Source organism: Trichomycterus rosablanca, chromosome 8 (genome assembly GCF_030014385.1).
Source record: "Trichomycterus rosablanca isolate fTriRos1 chromosome 8, fTriRos1.hap1, whole genome shotgun sequence".
NCBI lineage: Eukaryota > Metazoa > Chordata > Actinopteri > Siluriformes > Trichomycteridae > Trichomycterus > Trichomycterus rosablanca.
This window is the reverse complement of record NC_085995.1, coordinates 24,648,220-24,663,562: the sequence shown is the minus strand read 5'-3', so window position 1 is coordinate 24,663,562 and position 15,343 is coordinate 24,648,220. Positions and strand designations below refer to the sequence as shown.

General features: G+C 41.6%; 1 pseudogene; it reads left to right on the top strand.

Moving 5' to 3' along the window:
• The first annotated feature begins 1,118 nt into the window (after window positions 1–1,118).
• Window positions 1,119–10,195, top strand: LOC134318708 (uncharacterized; annotated as a pseudogene).
• The last annotated feature ends 5,148 nt before the right edge of the window (window positions 10,196–15,343 follow it).

Genomic DNA, 15,343 nt, shown 5'->3' with positions numbered 1-15,343 from the left:
CAGGAGGACCTGAAGATAACAATTCCCAGAGATTTGCCATCAAATCTGATTGAGCATGAGATGATTTGCCATGCAAATCGGGATAAGATGCCCAGTTGAGATTAGAGATTGATGGAGAACAATAGCTGTTATATTAATTCTCCTAAAATTTACAACACAATAAAATGTCAAGGGATTTAAATACTTTCTGAATCCACTGTATATAGAGGTTACACATACATTTTTATTATATATAATCATATTAAAATGTATATTAAGAAACAAAGAGCTGTGTTATTCTGGAACCAGCTAGTAGTGAAACCTCAAACATTCCTTTTACAAATTTCTCTTCTCCTCTTGGACAAGAGTACTGCTTCATACATTAGTATGGCAATTTGAAAGTCTATGCTAGGCAATGAAAAACTCAGACGTACGGAGTGACGTTTGATTTATTAAACAGAAGCTTTCCAAACAGTGGAAGCAAGCTGTGGAAATAACAGCAGGGAATCATAAATTAGCTTACAGTCCTGCTCTAAAACTGCTCCGATCTCACGTCAAAGTTATAAAGCGTAGTAAATATAATAGCTCTGCAGACTCCAGAGACTGTGTGCCATGACAGCAAACTAGACAGCATACAACATAGTCACTTCTTAGCTGTGAGACGTTTTCTTCCTAAATGACACATTGGATAACTGCTCAAGGTCTGGTTTTATTAGAGTATCTACTATATACGGCTTTACTATTAATAAAATGAATGCATAAATAAATGCATCTTTATTATACTGATTGCTATTACAGATTTCAATATGTATCTACAAACACCATAAAAGTTTCCAGAAAAGTTGGGACACTTTCTTAAAATGTCATAAAACAAAAAAACTTGAAATTTGTTAAATGCTGTTGATGCATGCTCAATAATCCAGGTACACAAATCCACAAAGTTGAATCAGTTCATCTGGACACAAGTTTGTTGTAGAGATACGTTTCGTCACTCAATCCGAATGACTTCTTCAGGTATTCAACACCAGCTCAGACTGAAGAAGTCATTCGGATTGAGTGACGAAACGTATCTCTACAACAAACTTGTGTCCAGATGAACTGATTCAACTTTGTGGATTTGTGTACCTGGATTATTGAGCATGCATCAAGAGATTCTGACTCACTTCGGCAAGGATTGCCTCAAACTTGTACGAGAGTACGAGAAAACGGCACGTAAGATGGCTGACTACAGGAACCACCTGCGATTTAACATCAGATGCAGACAGAGCAGGATCACACCTAAGAGCCTGCAACTCAGATCTTCTGTCAAAGGTCACCGAGCTAGCAAGATCATTCAGAAGGCACAGAACCAGCTATTGAATGAACGGGTGAGACAAACTAACTTCACAATCGATGTCTAAAAAACTAGAGAGGAGCAGATTGTACAAAGACTTACATCACGTCTAGATGAGCCCACTCTCCAACAGGTGATTAACTTCACGCAGAAGGCTCGTCTAGGACAACATGAAAAGTCAAAAACCAGGCAGCGAAAAAAGTTTGACTTGCTTGCTGCAGGACAGAAACACCAACAGACCATGGATGGCCGAAAGAGGAATGAAGGGCAAACACACGCTGGTGATGTGGACAAGTGGGTGAAGAACTTGTCGGACAGAAAACTCACACAAGCGGAGAAAGACATCTTGGCTAAGGGGTTGAATTTCGCTGTTACACCAAAGCAAGTTCCACTAGTGGAACTGATCACAGCCACAGAATCAGCAATCCGCAACAACAACATCTCCGACCTGGAAGCGGAACAGTTGCGGATGAAAGTGTCAGCTTGCCTGAGTAATGCAAAGCCACCGCCATCCAACATCAGCAGAGACGAGAGGTATGCACTTACTACACTTAGTAAGGACAATAACATCATCATACTTCCTGCTGACAAAGGTAGATGTACTGTTCTATTAAACCAGATAGACTATCATGAGAAAGTGATGTTGTTACTTAGTGACACTAACACTTATGAGCTGCTGAAACGAGATCCAGGTAGTAGCTACAAGAAAAAGGTGATAGATTGTCTGAAAGTTTTAGAACTGAACAATGCTATTGACAGGGCTTTGTACTACAAATTATATCCAAGGAAGGCTACACCTAGTCTGTATGGGTTACCTAAGATACACAAACAGGATGTACCTTTACGACCCATTGTTTGTATGATTAACTCTGTGACATAACATTTCTAAGTTTCTAGCATCGATTCTCAACCCGTTGGTAGGTAGCACGGAACACCACATTCAGAACACCATGGATTTTGTGGACAAGGTGAAGGGCGTCATCATTTAGACGGAGGAAACAATGGTCTCGTATGATGTTACATCCCTCTTCACATGCATTCCGGTTGCTGAGGCAGTGGAGGTGGTCCGTAGGAAACTACAAGGCGACCCCACCCGGAGCACGAGGACCACCCTTACCACGGACCAGGTGTGCACACTTCTAGAACTGTGTCTTCAGTCCACCTACTTCTCGTACAGAGGACAGTTCTACAAACAGAAACATGGGTGTGCTATGGGGTCCCCAGTCTCACCTATTGTTGCAAACCTGTACATGGAGGAAGTGGAAAAGAAGGCACTAAGGACCTACTCAGGGACACCACCGAGTCATTGGTTTAGATATGTGGACGACACCTGGGTTAAAATAAAATCAGAGAAAGTACCACATTTCACGGACCACATCAACTCGGTGGACAAACACATCAAGTTCACAAGGGAGGATGCAAGCAACAACGTTTTAGCCTTCTTAGACTGTGAAATTGCTAGTAAAGATGGGGGACGGTTGAAAGTAAATGTTTACCGCAAACCAGCTCACACGGACCAGTACTTAAGGTTTGACTCCCATCATCCTTTGGAGCACAAACTAGGAGTCATCAGGACGCTGCACCACCGGGCGAACAGCATCCCCACAGACACTACGGCCAAGGATAGAAAGAAATCTCATGTCAAGAACGCCCTGGGTGAATGTGGTTATCCCAACTGGGCATTCGTAAAAGTGGGGAAAATGCCCAAACACAGCTCCAGTGGATCGAAGGGAGGAGAAGAACAACCGCGGTCTAAGCGCAAACCAGTGGTGATTCCGTATGTGGCGGGATTATCGGAACAATTAAGACGGATATTCTCCAAACACCGTGTTTCAGTTGCTTTCAAACCCCAGAACACGCTACGCCAGAAATTAGTTCACCCTAAGGACCGGGTTCCTCGACACAAACAGAGTAACGTAGTGTATGCTGTTAGGTGCCTGGAGGATTGTCGGGAACTGTACATCGGGGAAACTAAACAGCCACTGGCGAAACGGATGGCCCAACATAGAAGATCGACCTCTTCTGGCCAGGACTCTGCGGTTTACACCCACCTGCAAGCCAGTGGCCACTCATTTAATGATGAAGATGTGCAGATCCTTGACAAGGAGGAACGCTGGTTTGAACGTGGAGTCAAAGAGGCCATCTATGTGAAGAGGGAATGACCATCTCTGAACCGGGAAGGGGGCCTGAGAGTACATCTCTCACCATCATACAACTCCGTAATTGGAGCTTTACCCCAATCATGTGTGAAAGACACACATGACCATTCTTATTAATGGTCATTATGAATTTCATATGGACCTGATCACCAGTTCCATTGTTATGCAATGGGCAGTGATCAGTCATTATGCAAATCAACTGCATATAAGGTTGGGGTATTCAACACCAGCTCAGACTGAAGAAGTCATTCGGATTGAGTGACGAAACGTATCTCTACAACAAACTTGTGTCCAGATGAACTGATTCAACTTTGTGTATTTGTTAAATGGTTTGAACTTTTTAACTAATAAAAGTATGAAGATTACATTTGAAGTTTTTTCACTGACAAACCAAATGATATTTTATAAATATAAAAAATTATAGAATGAGACACCTGTACCATTTAAAAAAAAGACTAGAACAAGACTAAGCTTATACAGGTAATACTGTTCTGGAAGGTTCCACAATTAGCAGTTTAACTAATAACAGGTAAGGTAATCAAGACTGAATAAAAAAGGAGCATCCACCAAAGGCTTAGTCTTTGTAAGCAAGTAGGTCAAGGTTCACCACTTTGTACCAAATGTTGTGAGAGAATGGTCAGTCAGTTTAAAGACAACAACACAAGACTTATTTCTCAACACAAGACTTCCAAAAATTGTCATTCGCCATCTACAATTCATAATATCAGGAAAAGATACTGCTGATGTGTGTGACTATCAAAGCCTCAGGAGGTATTGTTCGAGAAACCATCATGTTACCATGATAGACATAGCCTCGTGGGCTCAGGAGTACTTTGGAAAATCATTGTCATTCAACACAGCCCATCACCGTATCGAGAAATGCAACCTGAAACTGTATTATGCAATGGGAAGCCATATATTAATTTAGTACAGATACAAAAGTAGAGTTCTTAGAGCCCAAATTCATCTGAGATGGACTGAAGGACAGGGGAAACATGTTCTGTGGTCAGATGAGTCCACATTTGAGTTTGTTTAAAAGTGCAGAAGCCAGCATCTGTGATGGTGAGGGATGCATTAAAGCCCATGGCATGGGTGATTTGCATATATGTGAAAGTACCACTGATGCAGAGGTATTCTGCACGGAGGCATTCTGCACAGGTTACTACAGCATGGCTTCTTGGACATAGAGTGTGTGTGCTTGACTGACTTGCCTGCAGTCCCGATCTGACTACTGTTAAAATCGTATGGCGCATCATGAAGAGGAAAATCATAGGAGGAGACAATGACATACACTGTCACTTCAAGAATTTGTGCAAATGCAAGAATTAGTATCTTTGATTCTCAAACAAAGAAAAGTAGATGTAACACAGTGGTATACAGGCTCCTGTCCCTGCCTTGTTGAGCGTTTTGCAAGCATCAATTTCTGAATCTGAGTTTGTCTTTGGAAGAGTTCAAACCTTTCTGGAAATGGTATTTGTATCAATGTCTGTGGCATGGTGGTGAATAAAGAAATGTTTATTAAATCAGCCAAACTATTTCTTATATTATATTTTCGGTGTGGGATTTTGAGTAACAAAAGAATAAAAATTACCATTGATGATTTAGATTAAGGGCGGCACGGTGGCTCGGTGGGTAGCACTGTCGTCTCACAGCAAGAAGGTCCTGGGTTTGATCCTCAGGCGGGGCGGTCCGGGTCCTTTCTGTGTGGAGTTTGCATGTTCTCCCTGTGTCTGCGTGGGTTTCCTCCGGGTGCTCCGGTTTCCTCCCACAGTCAGGTTAATTGGAGTCACTGAATTGCCCTATAGTTGAATGTGTGTGTATGTGTGTCTGCCCTGCAATGGACTGGTGCCCCGTCCAGGGTGTTACTGTGTGCCTTGCACCCATTGAAAAGCTGGGATGGGCTCCAGCACCCCCCTGCGACCCTAATTGGATAAGCAGTTAAGAAAGTGAGTGAGTGAGTGATTTTGAGTAAGCTGCTCCTGTTTTAGGGGAAGGCACAGTGAATCATTCTGGTCCACATACCTGATCTGGCACAGTGCTGGTAGCCCTTCATTAGGCAACCCTCCTCCTTCGGTTAAACTTACTATAACAAAATTTTTTTTGCTGGTTTAAGCCCCACCGCTGCCAGGTTGTCACTGTTTGGCCCTTGAACAAGGCTCTTAACCCTCAATTGCTTAGACAGTATGCTGTCACAGTACTGTAAGTCACTTTGAAAAAAGGAATGAAAAAGGAAAAATGAAAATGTAAATAAAATAAGTTAAGCCAAATTGTTTCAAATAAAAACAAAGTGTTGTCATTTAAATTAATTAGAACAAACATAATGTGCACAAAGTGTGCAATTCGTACATCTATGATTTGTACTGTACATCTGTAGATCTGCTTTACGAACAGCACTTTTTTGTGATTGAAAAGATAACTGATCAGAGTTGTTTTAAAATGGAACTGCACTCCGAGCTCATTTTAACTCTTGACATTTTTAAATGAGAAATTGAGATGGAAATTTTTGAGGCAAAAGTAAAAAAAAGCCAATTTTCCAGAGGATGGCTGATGAGCGAGCACTCGGCAAGGCACTCCAAACTGAAATCATGGTAAAAGACATCTCTCATCTTTTTTACATCACTGCAGACTTCAGCACCTGTGATGAACTGCTGGACTGAAAAATTAGGTGAGATATAGCAAAGGCTGTACAGATGTCTCACCTGTAGCTCGGTGGTTCTGGAGGATTTGTGTTTTTTTCCCTCTGAGAGAGCAAGGAAACAGCATATATTATCTGATGAGCTGAATCAGTAAAATGTTAAATGAGATGCAGTGGTGTATCTCTCCCAGACTGGAGTTCTGGAGGTCTGTGAAACTGTCTTGAAAATGTCACATTTAAAACTATTTTTACATTGGTGACCTAGTGGCAGAGCAGATCCTGTGGGTACCATACTGCATCAGGGTTCTTGGTTCCTGGCCTTTCGACACTGACTATAAAGTAGATGTTCTGACAGTGTAGTCCACTTTACAGCCAGCACTGAGCACAGGAGCTTGGTGAGCAGCACTCACACCCTACAGCAAGATGAGAATCCCTGCTTTAGTCATTGTCCCCTTTCAAATAAAAACTGTGTTATGGAGAGATATTGTTATAGAGTCTGATGGATAGTCATTAGTTATAGGGTTATTGTACTGTAGATCTGATAACTGTAGTAGCGGTCCTTCTTACACAGAGCTTTAATGTTCAGTAATTTACACCAATCAGCCATAACATTAAAAAGACCTTGTTTCTACACTCACTGTCCATTTTATCGGCTTCACTTACCATATAGAATCACTTAGTAGTTCTACAATTACTGACTGTAGTCCATCTGTTTCTCTGCATGCTTTGTTAGCCTCCTTTCATGCTGTTCTTCAATGGTCAGGACTCTCCCAGGACCACCACAGAGCAGGTATTATTTAGGTGGTGGATCATTCTTAGCACTGTAGTGACACTGACATGGTGGTGGTGTGTTGGTGTGTGTTGTGCTGGTATGAGTGGATAAGACACAGCAATGCTGATGGAGTTTTTAAACACCTCACTGTCACTGACTGAGAATAGTCCACCAACCAAAAATATCCAGCCAACAGCGTCCCATGGGCAGTGTCCTGTGACCACTGATGAAGGTCTAGGAGATGACCAACTCAAACAGCAGCAATAGATGAGCGATCGTCTCTGACTTTACATCTACAAGGTGGACCAACTAGGTAGGAGTGTCTAATAGAATGGACAGTGAGTGGACACGGTATTTTAAAACTCCAGCAGCATTGCTGAGTCTGATCCACTCATACCAGCGCAACACACACTAACACACCACCACCATGTCAGTGTCACTGCAGTGCTGAGAATGATCCAACATCCAAATAATACCTACTCTGTAGTGGTCCTGGGAGAGTCCTGACCATTGAAGAACAGCATGAAAGGGGGCTAACAAAGCATGCAGATAAACAGATGGACTACAGTCAGTAGTGCTTCTATATGGTTAGTGGAGCTGATAAAATGGACAGTGAGTGTAGAAACAAGGATGTTATGGCTGATCAGTGTATTTTAAGGATAAACAAGCAAATTCATTGTCAGGTCTTGCTTCCTATTACATCTTGCTACACCCTGTACCAGTCTAAACACAGAGATAGATTTAAACTACACCAGAAGAGGTGAAGAAAAGAATAGATGAGCGTTGATTCAGGATTGATAGGGAAGGTAAATGGAGGTGGGGGGAAGCCTGATAATGTGGTTAAAGAGACATTTTTTTCAATTAGTGGGTAAAGCTTTTTGCTTGTTCAGCTGCTTGTTGTTGTGACTGCATCTCGATCCGAGCGTGGTATTTAGTCTGATGTGCACATGTATGGGAAGCAAGTTGTGTGGCTCGTGTCCATCAGTGTCCGCAAACACATACCGGGACCATATGGAGTAGACGTCTGCTATTCCTGCACTCACCACCCTGCCTGACAAATCCTTAAATCAGCAAAAATATCTGCCACAACTATCAGAGAACTCACCAAGGATGTAATTGTTGGGGTCAGGGTCGAGGTGGTGCCTCTTCAGAAACTGGAAAAAACAACCTTGATATGGTAACGATCCATTTCAAGAAGAAGGTAATTCAGGCAGAACCTAAAAGACATGAAAAACTTGCAACAGACATTGACTAGTCAAGGATCGAACCCAGGTACCCAGGACTAATGTTGCTGTGCAGCACTCACTCTAGCTTAGTTTGTATCATTAAGCCACACATTTTTCCTAGGTACCTGTATGTGAGGAATAAACCTTCGAATGAAACCAGTTCATGGCATCTTAAAGCAGTTTATAGTAGCTAATCGACTTACTGGCATAGTAGTGGGATGGTGACACGGCACAGCATTGCTGCTGGACAGCTCCAGAGACCTGGGTTCAATCCGGTACTTTTGTTAGTTTCCTCCAGAACAAATTTCACTTTGTTAGCAACATAGACCAACATACCGTATACATAGATAACAAATAGTTCATGTATTTATTCATTTTCATGTTGGGCGGCACGGTGGCTAAGTGGGTAGCACTGTCGCCTCATAGCAAGAAGGTCCTGGGTTCGTTCCCCAGGTGGGGCGGTCCGGGTCCTTTCTGTGTGTCTGGGTGGGTTTACTCCGGGTGCTCCGGTTTCCTCCCACAGTCCAAAGACATGCAAGTGAGGTGAATTGGAGACACTGAATTGTCCATGTCTGTGTTCGATATAACCTTGTGAACTGATGAACCTTGTGTAATGAGTAACTACCATTAATGTCATGAATGTAACCAAAGTGTAAAATCCTAATAAAACAAACAAACATTTTCATGTCCTACTATCACTTTATCCTGGTCAGGGTTGGAGTGGGTCCGGTTTCCCCAAAATCACAGGGCGCAATGCAGTAACACACCATGGACAGGATGCAAATCCATCGTAGGGGGTTCTGGCATCCCCACTCCAGATATAGCAAATCATGTCTGTATGTATGCACGACCAGCCAATATCACCATTGCGGATTCGAACCCTTGACTCTGAATAGCGCTACTGGAAAACCTATTTCAAGTATTTATTAAAATAAGAATCTTTTCGAACTCGTTGGTTCGAAACTCAGCTCTGCCATCCAGCTGGACTGGATTGGCTTGTTGTTCATACAGGGGTAAAAAGCCAGAGAGGAACCTCATAACTGATGCAATTATGACCTCTGCTGGCTGGTTGATGGTACCTGCACAGAGTCGTGGAATAATGTGGACAGGGTGTGGCTCTATGTACGCAAAGCTGATCCACATATGAACTCGCCTTGTGCAGGTGAAAAGATGCAGTTGGCTACTGCACACGTGTCGGAGGGGGCATATGAAAAAATCAGCAGTGGGGATTAACATCAGTAACATAAGTAACACCCTGGACGGGACGCCAGTCCATCGCAGTGCAGACGCACATACACACACACATTCACATTCACTTATAGGGCAATTTAGTGTCTCCAATTAACCTGACTGCATGTTTTTGGACAGTGGGAGGAAACCGGAGCAAATCCACAGGGGTTACCATTGGGGAGAACATGCAAACTCCGCACAGAAAGGACCCGGATCGCCCCGCCTGGGGATCGAACCCAGGACCTTCTTGCTGTGAGGCGACAGTTCTACCCACTGAGCCACCGTGCCGCCCTTTCGGTGCAGGTGTCAAACTATATACATCTAATTAAATAATAGAAAAATGAACACTATATATAAACAGTATGCAACATAAACAGTACATCATCAGACAACATGTGCAATGAAGATATGTGCATTGACTGCATAAGGGAAAAATATGGGAGGCACGTGTGATGTGCAGCATGTATGATTAAATCCATGTGCATTCATTAAAGCTAAGGGATGTGGAAATAGTCCTTGTTTATTATGTGATGGCCTGGGGGAAAGAAGCTGTTGCGGTGGCGGTTGGTCCGAGTCATTAAAGCTCTCAATCTCTGTCTCCGCTGAGATGAAAACTGCTGGAAAAGGCAGTGACCAGTGTGTGAAAAGTCAGCCTTAATCTTCCATGCCCTCTTCTTATCCTAGAGGAGTACAGATCTTCAAGGGTGGAAAGATGACAGCCGACGATTTTTCTCTGCACATCACACTGTACACTGTAGCTTACACTTGGTGTGTAGAGATGCCGAGTCGAACCAGACGGTGATTGAAGATAAGAAGCAATTTGCACATTCCGTATCCCTGGAGCATGGTGTGGAACAGTGAGCTTTGGAGGAAAATGTTTAACATTTCTGTACAAACAAAATGACATTATTGGGAAAAAACATGAACCTGGCAACCATGTAGGGAACAAATAGCACTTGGAACTATCCAGAAAGGAACCACGAGTGAGGTGTAGAGCGTCATGTCTCATTTTAAAGAAATACCTGGTTGCCAAAAATAGAAAGAAACCTACAACAGGAGAGAGAAAAGACAGGGAAGAGAATTTTCCATTCAAAAGTTTTACTATTCAAATAATATGTAAATTGTAAAAGACGGCCTGTAGCACTTTCCTCACAGAGAGAGTCTTGCATCAATTAGTGAATTCCACTGTATGCACAATGTTACATGCATGTCTGCACAGTGCTGTATTTATAGCACTGCTGGAGTTTTAAAATACCGTGTCCACTCACTGTCCACTCTATTAAACACTCCTACCTAGTTGGTCCATCTTGCAGATGTAAAAGTCAGAGACGATCACTCAGCTATTGCTGCCGTTTGAGTTGGTCATCTCCTAGACCTTCATCAGTGGTCACAGGATGCTGTTGGCATATATGTATATGTATATGTATGTATGTATGTATGTGTATATATACAACCCCTGGCAAAAATTATGGAATCACCACTCTTGGAAGATGTTCTTTCAAATGTTTAATTTTGTAGAAAAAAAAATAAATCACAGACATGCCACAAAACTATCATTTCTCAAACTGTCAACCCTCTGGCATTAAGAAACAATAAAAAAAGAAACAAATATAATAGTTGTGGTCAGTCACAATTGCTTTTTTTTAGATCAAGTAGAGGAAAAAAATATGGAATCACTCAAATCTGAGGAAAAAATTATGGAATCATTAGAAAACACTGCACCATTATTACTTTGTTGCACCACCTCTGGCTTTTATAATGGTTTAAACTCTCTGAGGCATGGAGTTAACTAATGACAAACAGTATTCTTCATCAATCTGCCTTCAACTGTCTCTTGCTGTTGCCAGATCAGCTTTGCAGGTTGGAACCTTGTCATTGACCATTTTCTTCAATTTCCACCAGAGATTTTCAAATGGATTGAGATCCGGACTATTTGCAGGCCATGCCATTGACATTATCTGTTTTCTTGAAGGAAAGTTTTCACGTCCTTTGCCCTATGGCAAGATGCATTATCATCTTGAAAAATGAAGTCATCATCACCAAACATCCTTTCAACTGATGGAATAAGAAAAGCGTCCAAAATTTCAATGTGGACTTTGGCATTTATTGAAGACCATCTCCCCTGTGCCTTTACCCGACATGCAGGCCCATATCATCAACAACTGTGGAAATTAACATGTTTTCTTTAGGCAGTTATCTTCATAAATTTCATTGGACAGACACCAAACAAAAGTTCCAGCATCATCACCTTGCCCAATGCAGATTCGCGATTCATCACTGAAGATCACTTTTATCCAGTCACCCACAGTCCACGATTGCTTTTCTTTAGCCTACTTTAACCTTGTTCTTTTCTTTTTAGGTGTTAATGATGGCTTTTGTTTGGCTTTTCTGTATGTAAATCCCATTTCTTTTAGGTGATTTCTTACAGTTCAGTCACAGACATTGACTCCACTTTCCGGCCACTTGTTTCTCATTTGTTTTGTTGTGCATTTTCTGTTTTCAAGACATATTGCTTTAAGTTTTCTATCTTGATGCTTTGATGTCTTACTTGGTCTACCAGTATGCTTCCCTTTTACAACCTTCCCATTTTGTTTGTACTTGGTCCAGATTTTAAACACAGCTTACTGGGAACAACCAACATCTTTTGCGACATTCCACAATGATTTATCTTCTTGAAGGAGTTTTATAATCCTCTCATTTGTTTCAACTGACATATCTTGTGTTGGAACCATGATTCATGACAATCTGCTTTGTGCAACAGCTCTCCGAGGTGTAAGCACTCTTTTTAAACTGAAGAATAATTAGCAAATCTAATCTGCTGCAGATGTTTTGTTTTTAAACTGCAAATTACAGAGTGATTCCATAATTCTTTCCTCAGATTTGAGTGATTCCATATTTTTTTCCTCTACTTGATCTAAAAAAAGCAATTGTGACTGACCACAACTATTATATTTGTTTCTTTTTTTTATTGTTTCTTAATGCCAGAAGGTTGACATTTTGAAAAATGATAGTTTTGTGGCATGTCTGTGATTTTTTTTTTTTCTACAAAATTAAACAATTGACAGAACATCTTCCAAGAGTGGTGATTCCATAATTTTTGCCAGGGGTTGTATATATACACAATTGCAATTGTTCATAATGTATGCACAACATTTCTAGTTTCTTCAATTTCTTTTTCTTTTGCCCTCATGTTTAGGGATCGCCACAGCAGATAATTCTGATCCAAACCTAATTTGGCACAGTTTGTTTGTCCAATACCTTTTCTGATCCAACCCTTCTTATTTGTATACAGGCTTGGGACTGGCACTGAGTGCACTGACAAATGCACCTCCCAATGACTTGGCTGTTTAGATACCCCTTACCCCCATAGTCATTTATGTTTGTATGTAGATGCCCGGCAAGCAGATAGCTCCTCTGAGATTTGAACCCTGGATTCAAGCGATATGGGGCTAGCGTGTTTTACCGCTGCGCCACCTGAGCGCCCATATTTCTTTAAGTACAAAAACCAGTCGGGTGCTAAGGTGCAGCGGTAAAACATGCTAGCACACCAGAGCTGACATCTCGAACTCGTCGGTTTGAATCTCATCTCTGCTACAGACAGACTGGGAACCAGGTAGTTGGATACGACTTGATTGAGAGAATAATTGGGGAAAAATTGCAATTAAAAAAACAAAAAACAAAACCAGTTAAAAAGTGTAAGATAAAGCACACGACACACAGAACTACATTATTTTCCATCATATTTATTAATCATTATGTATTAGCGCTGTCACATAGCAACAGAAAAAGTAATACACATAGCTCCCTGAAAGAGAAGCCTTACATGAAAAATATAAATGTTTAAATCCACCAAAATAAATACTGAGTTTACAAAAGTTTTACAACACATTCATGTTCAGAACTTCTGCCTTCAGAGCTTTGAGTTGTTTACCGGTGGTGTTCATATGAGTCACTCTGTAAATGTGGGTAAGAATTGGAGAACGATACAGAGAGTGGGTCATTAAAACAGGATGAACTGTAGATTTCTCATTGCTCCTTACAGATGACTACAGCAGCCTCCATCAAACTCCTACATCAATGTAATATAGGTAAAATAACACAGTTAGCCAGATAAAAGTGAAGAATTACAAAGCGTAGGCTGGGCTGAGCTCAGATAGAAATTTGGTATCGGTCATGGTAACTTCTCATCCACCAAAAAGCAGAATCAAGTTCAGGCTCGCTATTAGTACCACCAAAGTCGTATAGCTCCCACATGCCTCCTGTGCTCAATCCATATAAAAATCATTGCCTACTCATCAAGCTCCTGTCATCATTAAACTCTTAGCTTTTCTTAGCTATCTTCTATATTCTTGATTGCCTCTGCAATTCATTGCTGAGTGCTCAGTGAATTGTGGTCAAAATGTGGAACAGAAGTCAGAAGAACAATGATCAAGATGTCTGAGTAAAAACGGAATATAAAAATCATTTTCCAGGTGGCTTGTTGTTCATGAACATTCCTAAATATCTTTCTAAATACACTTCTGTGAGTGCTGCCTGGGTTATTCTAAGGATAATGTTGCATCCAAATGCATCTTAATTATTTATAGTTTTTCACTAATGGGAACATCCCAGTATTTTCTGTTTACAACCAGCTGCAAATTTGTATTAATTTGTGACTTCTGCTATTTTAGTCTACACCGATCAGCCATAACATTAAAACCACCTCCTTGTTTCTACACACATTGGTCATTTTATCAGCTCCACTTACCATATAGAAGCCTTTTGTAGCTCTACAATTACTGACTGTAGTCCATCTGTTTCTCTGCATGCTTTGTTCATGCTGTTCTTCAATGGTCAGGACCCCCACAGGACCACCAGAGAGTAGGTATTATTTGGGTGGTGGATCATTCTCAGCACTGGAGTGACACTGACATGGTGGTGGTGTGTTAGTGTGTGTTGTGCTGGTATGAGTGGATCAGACACAGCAGTGCTGCTGAAGTTTTTAAACACCTCACTGTCCAACAGCCCCCGTGGGAAGCATCCTGTGACCACTGGTCTAGAAGATGAGCAACTCAAACAGCAGCAATAGATGAGCGATCGTCTCTGACTTTACATCTACAAGGTGAAACAACTAGGTAGGAGTGTCTAATAGAGTGGACAGTGAGTGGACACGGTATTTAAAAACTCCAGCAGAGCTGCTGTGTCTGATCCACTCATACCAGCACAACACACACTAACACACCACCACCATGTCATTGTCACTGCAGTGCTGAGAATGATCCACCACCTAAATAATACCTGCTCTGTGGGGGTCCTGACCATTGAAGAACAGGGTGAAAGCAGGTTAAAAAAGCATGTAGAGAAACAGATGGACTACAGTAGAACTACAAAGTGCTTCTATATGGTAAGTGGAGGTGATAAAATGGACAGTGAGTGTAGAAACAAGGAGGTGGTTTTAATGTTATGGCTGATCAGTGTATGTCCATACATAACATGATCAGAAAATGGCTCATAGTGAAAAGGTCAGTTGCTTTAAGTGTGGCTCTGTAATAGGATGCTACATTTCTGACAAAACCTCTTGCTAAATCTCTGCCTTGCTAGAGCTGGACCGGTCAACTGTAAACGCTTTAACTGTAACGGGGAATGATGTGAAGCAACAACAGCTTAGCTGCTAGGCAGCAGGCTATGCAAGCGTACAGAACGAAATCACAGAACAGGAAAGAGGTTTGCATCAGGAAGGGCACCTGGTGTAAAACAGATCAGGATCAGGGCACTCAGGTGGTGAAGAGGGATATTCTGCAAGCGCACCAGCTCTGGAATTCAAACGCTGGATCCCTGTGGTAGGGGCTGGTACAACTCACCGCTGCACTTCTTGAGCTACTTGAACTTGTTACTTATTAGTCCTAATAAGCAGATGAATTTGTTTTGTACTCTCCCCTGTTGTGGCAGTATTTTCTGTGTATGTAAAGGGTGTAAAAAGTAAAAGTTGGTTGTGAAGGCACGACCATGTATAGTTTTTTAAATGATCTG